Source organism: Tribolium castaneum, unplaced genomic scaffold (genome assembly GCF_031307605.1).
Source record: "Tribolium castaneum strain GA2 unplaced genomic scaffold, icTriCast1.1 ptg000093l, whole genome shotgun sequence".
In the NCBI taxonomy this organism is placed as follows: Eukaryota; Metazoa; Arthropoda; class Insecta; order Coleoptera; family Tenebrionidae; genus Tribolium; species Tribolium castaneum.
In genome coordinates, this window is record NW_026986690.1 from 32,501 (window position 1) to 42,500 (window position 10,000).

At 40.9% G+C, this 10,000-nt stretch overlaps 3 non-coding genes across 3 annotated transcripts in view; all 3 read left to right on the forward strand.

Annotated features, from left to right (window-relative positions):
• The first annotated feature begins 3,935 nt into the window (after positions 1–3,935).
• On the forward strand, positions 3,936–5,858 carry LOC135267779 (small subunit ribosomal RNA). Its single transcript, XR_010336152.1, has one exon. It is a non-coding gene; the product is annotated as a small subunit ribosomal RNA (ribosomal RNA).
• A 2,058-nt stretch (positions 5,859–7,916) lies between these two features.
• LOC135267785 (5.8S ribosomal RNA) lies at positions 7,917–8,073 on the forward strand. The gene has a single exon (XR_010336158.1). It is a non-coding gene; the product is annotated as a 5.8S ribosomal RNA (ribosomal RNA).
• A 476-nt stretch (positions 8,074–8,549) lies between these two features.
• Positions 8,550–10,000, forward strand: part of LOC135267782 (large subunit ribosomal RNA) — a 4,037-nt gene continuing 2,586 nt past the window's right edge. The window contains exon 1 of the ribosomal RNA XR_010336155.1: positions 8,550–10,000. This exon is cut by the window's right edge and continues 2,586 nt beyond it. This is a non-coding gene — a ribosomal RNA (large subunit ribosomal RNA).

Sequence of the window (10,000 nt, forward strand, 5' to 3'; positions counted from 1 at the left end):
AATTAATAATGCAACCCGCAATACACCAAATGTGTATTAATATTGCCTAACTTGTACGAAGTACAACGTTCATTTAAGTGCATTAAATATGGTGCTCTGTGTGATGAAATACGACGTTCATGTGACCATAAAGTAACAAACGAAGTACGGCGCTCACAAATGCAGCACTCAAAATTATTGTTTCATTGCACGACGTTTGCTTTGTTTCTGACTGCGACGAAATGCAGCGTTCATTTGACTTTGTACATAGTACAGACGAAGTACGACGTTTGCGAAGTACGGCACTCAAAATCGTGATTTTCATGTACGACGTTTATTTGCACGTCCTGCCGACTGCGACGGAGTACAGCGTTCAATTGACTTTGTACATAGTACAGACGAAGTACGACGTTTGCGAAGTACGGCACTCAAAATCGTGATTTTCTTGTACGACGTTTATTTGCACGTGCTGTCGACTGCGACGAAGTTAAGCGTTCATTTGACTTTGTACATAGTACAGACGAAGTACGACGTTTTCGAAGTACGGCACTCAAAATCGTGATTTTCTTGTACGACGTTTATTTGCACGTGCTGCCGACTGCGACGGAGTACAGCGTTCAATTGACTTTGTGCATAGTACAGACGAAGTACGACGTTTGCGAAGTACGGCACTCAAAATCATGATTTTCTTGTAAGACGTTTATTTGCAGTTGCTTCCGACTGCGACGAAGTACAGCGTTCAATTGACTTTGTACATAGTACAGACGAAGTACGACGTTTGCGAAGTACGGCACTCAAAATCATGATTTTCTTGTAAGACGTTTATTTGCAGTTGCTTTCGACTGCGACGAAGTACAGCGTTCAATTGACTTTGTACATAGTACAGACGAAGTACGACGTTTGCGAAGTACGGCACTCAAAATCATGATTTTCTTGTAAGACGTTTATTTGCAGTTGCTTCCGACTGCGACGAAGTACAGCGTTCAATTGACTTTGTACATAGTACAGACGAAGTACGACGTTTGCGAAGTACGGCACTCAAAATCATGATTTTCTTGTACGACGTTTATTTGCACTTGCTGTCGACTGCGACGAAGTTTAGCGTTCATTTGACTTTGTACATAGTACAAACGAAGTACGACGTTTGCGAAGTACGACACTCAAAATCATGATTTTCTTGTACGACGTTTATTTGCACTTGCTGTCGACTGCGACGAAGTTTAGCGTTCATTTGACTTTGTACATAGTACAGACGAAGTACGACGTTAGCGAAGTACGGCACTCAAAATCGTGATTTTCTTGTACGACGTTTATTTGCACGCGCTGTCGACTGCGACGAGGTTTAGCGTTCACTTGACTTTGTACATAGTATAGACGAAGTACGACGTTTGCGAAGTACGGCACTCAAAATCGTGATTTTCTTGTACGACGTTTATTCGCACGTGCTGCCGACTGCGACGAAATGCAGCGTTCATAGTACAAACGAAGTACGACGTTCACAAAGTGATGAAGTAAAACGTAAACAATAAATAATAATAATGCAACCCACAATACACTAATTGTGTATTAAAATTGCATAACCTACACGAAGTACGACGTTCAAGAATACTAAAGAATTTTATTTGTGTTGTATATAATGAAAAAACAGCAAATTTTTTTGCAAATTACGTATCTGTAAATAAATGTAAACATTTAGCAACTAATCAAAATTGTTTTTTTTGCCTAGATATTAAAGTAAAACATAAAAATACATTAAATTTATAAAATGCAACCCGCAGCACACTAGATGTGCATTAATATTGCATAACCTTCACGAAGTACGACGTCCAAAAATATTAATTTTTTTTTATATTGAGGTTAAAAGTGAGAAAACATAAATTAATAATAATGCAACCTGCAATACACTTAATATGTACTGATCTTGCATAACCTTTACGAAGTACTACGTTCAAGTATAAATTAATATTATTGTGACTCGCAATACACTAAATTTGTATCAATATTGCATAACCTACACGAAGTACGACGTTCAAGAATATTAAAGAATTTTATTTGTGTTGTATATAATAAAAAAACAGCAAATTTTTTTGCAAGTTACGTATCTGTAAATAAATGTAAACATTCAGCAACTAATCAAAAATGTTTTTTTGCCTAGACATTAAAGTAAATCATAAGAATACATTAAATTTATAAAATGCAACCCGCAGCACAACAGATGTGCATCAATATTGCATAACTGTTACGAAGTACGACGTCCAAAAATATTAAATTTTTTTTTATATGAAGGTAAAAAGTGAGAAAACATAAATTAATAATAATGCAACCTGCAATACACTTAATGTGTACTGATGTTGCATAACCTTCACGAAGTACTACGTTCAAATATAAATTAATATTATTGCGACCCGCAATACACTAAATTTGTATCAATATTGCATAACTTACACGAAGTACGACGTTTAAAAATATTAAATGTTTTATTTGTAGTTTGCATATAATAAAAAAAAAACAAATTTTGATGTAAATTACGTATCTATAAATAAACGTACACATTTAACAATTAAATAAACATAGTATTTTGGCCTAGATATTAAATTAAAACATAAAAATGCATAATATTTATTAAAATGCAACTTGCAATACACCAAATGTGTATTAATATTGCATAACCTTTACGAAGTACGACGTTCACGAAGTACGTCGTTTACGAAGTGCGACGTTTACGAAGTACGTCGTTTACGAAGTGCGACGTTCACGAGGTACGTCGTTTACGAAGTGCGACGTTCACGAAGTACGTCGTTTACGAAGTGCGACGTTCGCGAAGTACGACGTCTACACATTAGGGCACTCAAAATTATTGTTACGTTGTACGACATTCAGACGTTCCAACTGCGACTAACTACAGCATTCATTTGACTTTGCACATACGACGAACGAAGTACGACGTTTACGAAGTACGGCGCTTAAAATAATTTTGTTTTTATTAATTAATTATTTTTTTTAAAACAAACGTTTTTATAATTAAATTTTATAATGGTTTAAATATAAAATATGACTTTTTAATATTATCAATATTTAAAATATTTTCTCCCTTTTGTGTGTATGCCTTATAGTTATAGAGCTGTGCGCTTCGGTAGACGTCGCCTGTGGAGCTATGTCAGTGGAGCGGTGCGCACATCCAATACCGAGCGGCTGCCTCGATCGGTGTCGCGCTGGTATACATATGGTAGTGGTGTGTGTCGATGCGTTGAGTGAGGCGATATGAACGGTGTAACGGTTTAGTCGAAGTTTATCATAAATGACGACGACAAAACGACCGATTATGTATACGTTCTGCATTTGCTTCCAATTTATCGACGTTTATTGCACATTTCCGCTATCGAATTCGAATAGGGCTTTGCTTGCGAGATTGCTTTATTTTGTGATTTTGTGGCTCGCCCAGTTCCCCACAGCGAGATTGCGGATGCGGCAAAACGTATTCTCTTACGTTGGCGGTCCTTATGCAATCAAACTTTGTTGAACTAACAAATGTTTGTGATTTAAACAAACAAAAATAATAAATGCGTCAACTCTCTAATATCCGAGCGAGAATATTTATATAATATTCGTAACGTTTATGGATTCGAAAGAATTTCATAAATTCACGTCGCATTCAATCTTGCGAAGAGTGAAGAGAATGTTTGAACTTTTAAATCGGCAAAGGTAAAAAATAATATTATAAATATTATTATTATGCCTTTATTGACCGATATATGTGTTGTGGTGTTTAACGACTACGACGACGATGATGACGATACATTTATCTCTATATCGTACGAAGAAAAGAAGAAACAGCGTGGCGTTACTTTCTTATATGTTAGATTGTTTCGCACAAACGCGCATATTCTTCATCTTTATAAACGATGATGATGAGTATTTTATTCTCTCGTCTGTCTCAAAAAACACAAAAACACAGTTCCCTGGTTGATCCTGCCAGTAGTCATATGCTTGTCTCAAAGATTAAGCCATGCATGTCTCAGTACAAGCCAAATTAAGGTGAAACCGCGAAAGGCTCATTAAATCAGTTATGGTTCCTTAGATCGTACCCACATTTACTTGGATAACTGTGGTAATTCTAGAGCTAATACATGCAAACAGAGCTCCGACCGGAGACGGAAGGAGCGCTTTTATTAGATCAAAACCAATCGGTGGCGGTTTCGCCGTCATCGTACAACTTGGTGAATCTGAATAACTTTACGCTGATCGCACGGTCTCGCACCGGCGACGCATCTTTCAAATGTCTGCCTTATCAACTGTCGATGGTAGGTTCTGCGCCTACCATGGTTGTAACGGGTAACGGGGAATCAGGGTTCGATTCCGGAGAGGGAGCCTGAGAAACGGCTACCACATCCAAGGAAGGCAGCAGGCGCGCAAATTACCCACTCCCGGCACGGGGAGGTAGTGACGAAAAATAACGATACGGGACTCATCCGAGGCCCCGTAATCGGAATGAGTACACTCTAAACCCTTTAACGAGGATCAATTGGAGGGCAAGTCTGGTGCCAGCAGCCGCGGTAATTCCAGCTCCAATAGCGTATATTAAAGTTGTTGCGGTTAAAAAGCTCGTAGTCGAATTTGTGTCCCGCGCCGCCGGTTCATCGTTCGCGGTGTTAACTGGCGTTTCGCGGGACGTCCTGCCGGTGGGCTTAGCTCGAGAGGGCGGCCCAACTCAATCCCGCCGCGGTGCTCTTCATTGAGTGTCGAGGTGGGCCGGCACGTTTACTTTGAACAAATTAGAGTGCTTAAAGCAGGCTAAAACTTCGCCTGAATACTGTGTGCATGGAATAATGGAATAGGACCTCGGTTCTATTTTGTTGGTTTTCGGAACCCCGAGGTAATGATTAATAGGAACGGATGGGGGCATTCGTATTGCGACGTTAGAGGTGAAATTCTTGGATCGTCGCAAGACGGACAGAAGCGAAAGCATTTGCCAAAAACGCTTTCATTGATCAAGAACGAAAGTTAGAGGTTCGAAGGCGATCAGATACCGCCCTAGTTCTAACCATAAACGATGCCAGCTAGCGATCCGCCGACGTTCCTCCGATGACTCGGCGGGCAGCTTCCGGGAAACCAAAGCTTTTGGGTTCCGGGGGAAGTATGGTTGCAAAGCTGAAACTTAAAGGAATTGACGGAAGGGCACCACCAGGAGTGGAGCCTGCGGCTTAATTTGACTCAACACGGGAAACCTCACCAGGCCCGGACACCGGAAGGATTGACAGATTGAGAGCTCTTTCTTGATTCGGTGGGTGGTGGTGCATGGCCGTTCTTAGTTGGTGGAGCGATTTGTCTGGTTAATTCCGATAACGAACGAGACTCTAGCCTGCTAAATAGGCGTATTTCGACATCCCAAATGCCGGCTGGAGCCGGGTTCGCCCGGTCTCTATGTGCGGTTTTTACTGTCGGCGTACAAACAATTCTTCTTAGAGGGACAGGCGGCTTCTAGCCGCACGAGATTGAGCAATAACAGGTCTGTGATGCCCTTAGATGTTCTGGGCCGCACGCGCGCTACACTGAAGGAATCAGCGTGTCCTCCCTGACCGAGCGGTCCGGGTAACCCGCTGAACCTCCTTCGTGCTAGGGATTGGGGCTTGCAATTGTTCCCCATGAACGAGGAATTCCCAGTAAGCGCGAGTCATAAGCTCGCGTTGATTACGTCCCTGCCCTTTGTACACACCGCCCGTCGCTACTACCGATTGAATGATTTAGTGAGGTCTTCGGACCGGTGCGCGGTGGCGTTTCGACGTTGCCGATGTTGCTGGGAAGATGACCAAACTTGATCATTTAGAGGAAGTAAAAGTCGTAACAAGGTTTCCGTAGGTGAACCTGCGGAAGGATCATTAACGTGTAAATGTTGTTGTTTAGTTGTCACACATACACACACATTTTGTCTGTGCTGATCAACAAAAAACACACATACATACACTATTCGTATGATGATCAATTCTCATACAAAATTCTTTATTATGCGTCGAACGGAAAAGCAACAACGGGTCGTCTTGCATTAAGCGGATCTGTTGTTACGTTTTTCGATTTATTTTATAAATCGATTGTAAACGTGCCGTAAACGACGTTTTCAAAGAATTTTTTCGAACATTAACACGAATCAATATTGTCGAAAGATGGTTATGTGCTAACGTTTTATTATTGCTTTCGCAGTGCCGGTCTTAGCGTATTTCCATCATCGTATTCGCTTCGAAAAAAAGTACTAATACACAGTGGTGGTGTATAATTAATGTGCAAGAGATGTTGTTGTTGTTGTTGTAGTATTTGTATATGGTTGGAGTTATTTATAATAACAAACAAGAATGAATGAATGAATAATAATGGTGTCTGCCAATACGATCGTACTTTATGTACACGACTAAAACTTTATACATACAAACCATAATAATAAATAAACTCGAAACAACCAACAACAAAATTAATACGCTACTGTACATACAAATACACATTTATACATACCATCATTTTACTTAACCGATGGTGAGTGATGTTTGAAAAATAAACGCTTAGGCTTACGGTTTTGTAAGCCAGTCTTTGCGTATTTTCTTCATCGTATTCGCTTCGGAAAAAAGAAAATAAAGATGGTGTATAATTAATGTGTAAAAGAGATGTTGTAGTTGTAATTTAATTTGTAAATGGTTGGAGTTTATTAATAAATAAAAGGGGCTGTCTATTCGTCTGTACTTTATGTACAAGACTAAAACTTTATACATACAAACCATAATAATAAATAAACTCGAAACAACCAACAACAAAATTAATACGCTACTGTACATACAAATACACATTTATACATACCATCATTTTACTTAACCGATGGTGAGTGATGTTTGAAAAATAAACGCTTAGGCTTACGGTTTTGTAAGCCAGTCTTTGCGTATTTTCTTCATCGTATTCGCTTCGGAAAAAAGAAAATAAAGATGGTGTATAATTAATGTGTAAAAGAGATGTTGTAGTTGTAATTTAATTTGTAAATGGTTGGAGTTTATTAATAAATAAAAGGGGCTGTCTATTCGTCTGTACTTTATGTACAAGACTACAAAAACGTTTTATAACAATAAAAAGCTCGAAACAACCAATAACAAAATATACTACTACTATACTACTATACATACAAACGCACATTTATAAATACATAAAATCAATTTACTTTATCGATAGTGAGTGATGTTTGGAAAAAAACGCTTAGGCTTACGGTTTTCGGGTACCTGGGTTCCGCATGCGTCGAAGTAATAATTTACTTTAACGACGCGACGAACCGTAGGAATCTAAATAAAAAAGTTTATTAACTTTTTTAGATTCTGTGGGTTTTAAATGATATACGCCCGACTGACGAAGGAACGTTTTGCACTGCCTGTGCTTTTCTTTTGATTCGTTTTTATGTCGACGGACGTTCTTAGAATGCCCACCAAACGACGTATCACACAAAACACCCTACAATTGTATTGTTTGGTAAATATTGTTGTGATTAAGTTTGTAGCTGTGGCGTTTGTTTGAAGAAAACGTCTGGTTTTTCGACATATTTTCTATTTAATAAATATACATAATGCTTATCGCAAAAGGAGCAGAGTTTTATAGACAAAGTTGATAGAGAAAAAAAACCTAATAGATATATATACGTATTTATAAAACGTTAATATCATCGGGTTATTCTTTATGTAAACTTAAACTATAACTGCATACTCTTTTCGATAAGTAGAAACAAATGCCACTTTAATTAAATAAAATATTATAAAATATAACGCCGAACGTTTCTTTCGATTGGTCCGTTTCTCACATATACATCACAATTGTAATAACCTTAAGTAGTTATTTTTGTTGTTGTGTGATGATGAAACGATTTCGATGTGGAACGGTGCGTTATGTAATAATATTTTAAATTTGTTTGAAAAGATTACCCTGAACGGTGGATCACTTGGCTCGTGGGTCGATGAAGAACGCAGCTAATTGCGCGTCAACTTGTGAACTGCAGGACACATGAACATCGACATTTCGAACGCACATTGCGGTCCTCGGATATACTGTTCCCGGACCACTCCTGGCTGAGGGTCGTGTCAATTTCAAAGACTGCTCGGTTTTTGTCTTAAACACAGCGCACAATGTTGTGTAGACAATTACGTCGGAGCGTGTTGGGTGCAAATATGACGCGTTACTATAATTGTTAATTGATTGTCGGTTGTCATAATAAAATATTATGCAACGTAGACAACAATAAAAACAATATAAATAATAACGCGGCATCCTAAAACGCAATAGCGGCTGACATTCTTATTAGTTTGTTGGTACAAGTTGGTTTAGACGTAGCACGTCCGATATTAAAAAGCAGCCACAACGCTTAAATTTCGAACGAAGCGATCGTCGTGTCCGAGACGTTAAAGTTGTTTATATGCATATTTTATGCACTATAATTAACAACAACAACATTCTCGCAACGACGTCAGATCGATGTTTGAAATTGTTTGGAGGCAGCCATATAAACGGAATACGTGTAATTATCGTCTGACAAAATAAAGGCAAATTTATATTTGCGACCTCAGAGCAGGTGAGACTACCCGCTGAATTTAAGCATATTATTAAGCGGAGGAAAAGAAACTAACTAGGATTTCCTTAGTAGCGGCGAGCGAACAGGAAAAAGCCCAGCACTGAATCCCGCGGCCGAAACCGGACGCCGGGAAATGTGGTGTTAGGGAGGATCCGTCATCCCGAGATTGTGCGACGCGTCCAAGTCCATCTTGAACGGGGCCACAGCCCATAGAGGGTGCCAGGCCCGTAGTGACCGTTGCCGATAACGGGAGGATCTCTCCTCAGAGTCGGGTTGCTTGAGAGTGCAGCCCTAAGTGGGTGGTAAACTCCATCTAAGGCTAAATATGACCACGAGACCGATAGCGAACAAGTACCGTGAGGGAAAGTTGAAAAGAACTTTGAAGAGAGAGTTCAATAGTACGTGAAACCGTTCAGGGGTAAACCTGAGAAACCCGAAAGGTCGAAAGGGGAGATTCAGCGTGACTCGATAGCGGCGCTAAATGATCATGCGACGAACGGCGTACGCGTCGTTCGCGCCTTTTGTTTATGCGAACCGAAGTCGAACGCGTGCACTTCTCCCCCAGTAGGACGTCGCGATCCTTTGGGTGTCGATCTAAGGCCCGCGGTGGAGCCCGTTCGAACGGTTCGCCGTTTCGGACGAACCCGCGGTGTTTCCCGGTCGACTCGCTCGAAGGTATGCATATGGCGCCGGGCCGCTACACAGTTAGCGTCCGACCATTGGCAAGCGCGTTCGTTTATGACGGTAATCGCACCTGGTGTCGGTTCTGTCTACGAATGGCTGTTCGCCAATGAGTTCTCGGACAGACTCGGTTGAAACGCCGATCTGCGACGCTATAGCTTTGGGTACTTTCAGGACCCGTCTTGAAACACGGACCAAGGAGTCTAGCATGTGCGCGAGTCATTGGGACATGACTAAACCTAAAGGCGCAATGAAAGTGAAAGTTCGTCTTGCACGGACTAAGGGAAGATGGGCGGCCGTTACGGCTGTCGCCCCGCACTCCCGGGGCGTCTCATTCTCATTGCGAGAAGAGGCGCACCAAGAGCGTACACGCTGGGACCCGAAAGATGGTGAACTATGCCTGGTCAGGACGAAGTCAGGGGAAACCCTGATGGAGGTCCGTAGCGATTCTGACGTGCAAATCGATCGTCGGAACTGGGTATAGGGGCGAAAGACTAATCGAACCATCTAGTAGCTGGTTCCCTCCGAAGTTTCCCTCAGGATAGCTGGCGCTCGTCGCTTACGAGTTTCATCCGGTAAAGCGAATGATTAGAGGCATTGGGGTCGAAACGGCCTCAACCTATTCTCAAACTTTAAATGGGTGAGATCTCCGGCTTGCTCGAACTTTATATGAAGCCGCGAGACTCGAATCAGAGTGCCAAGTGGGCCATTTTTGGTAAGCAGAACTGGCGCTGTGGGATGAACCAAACGCCGAGT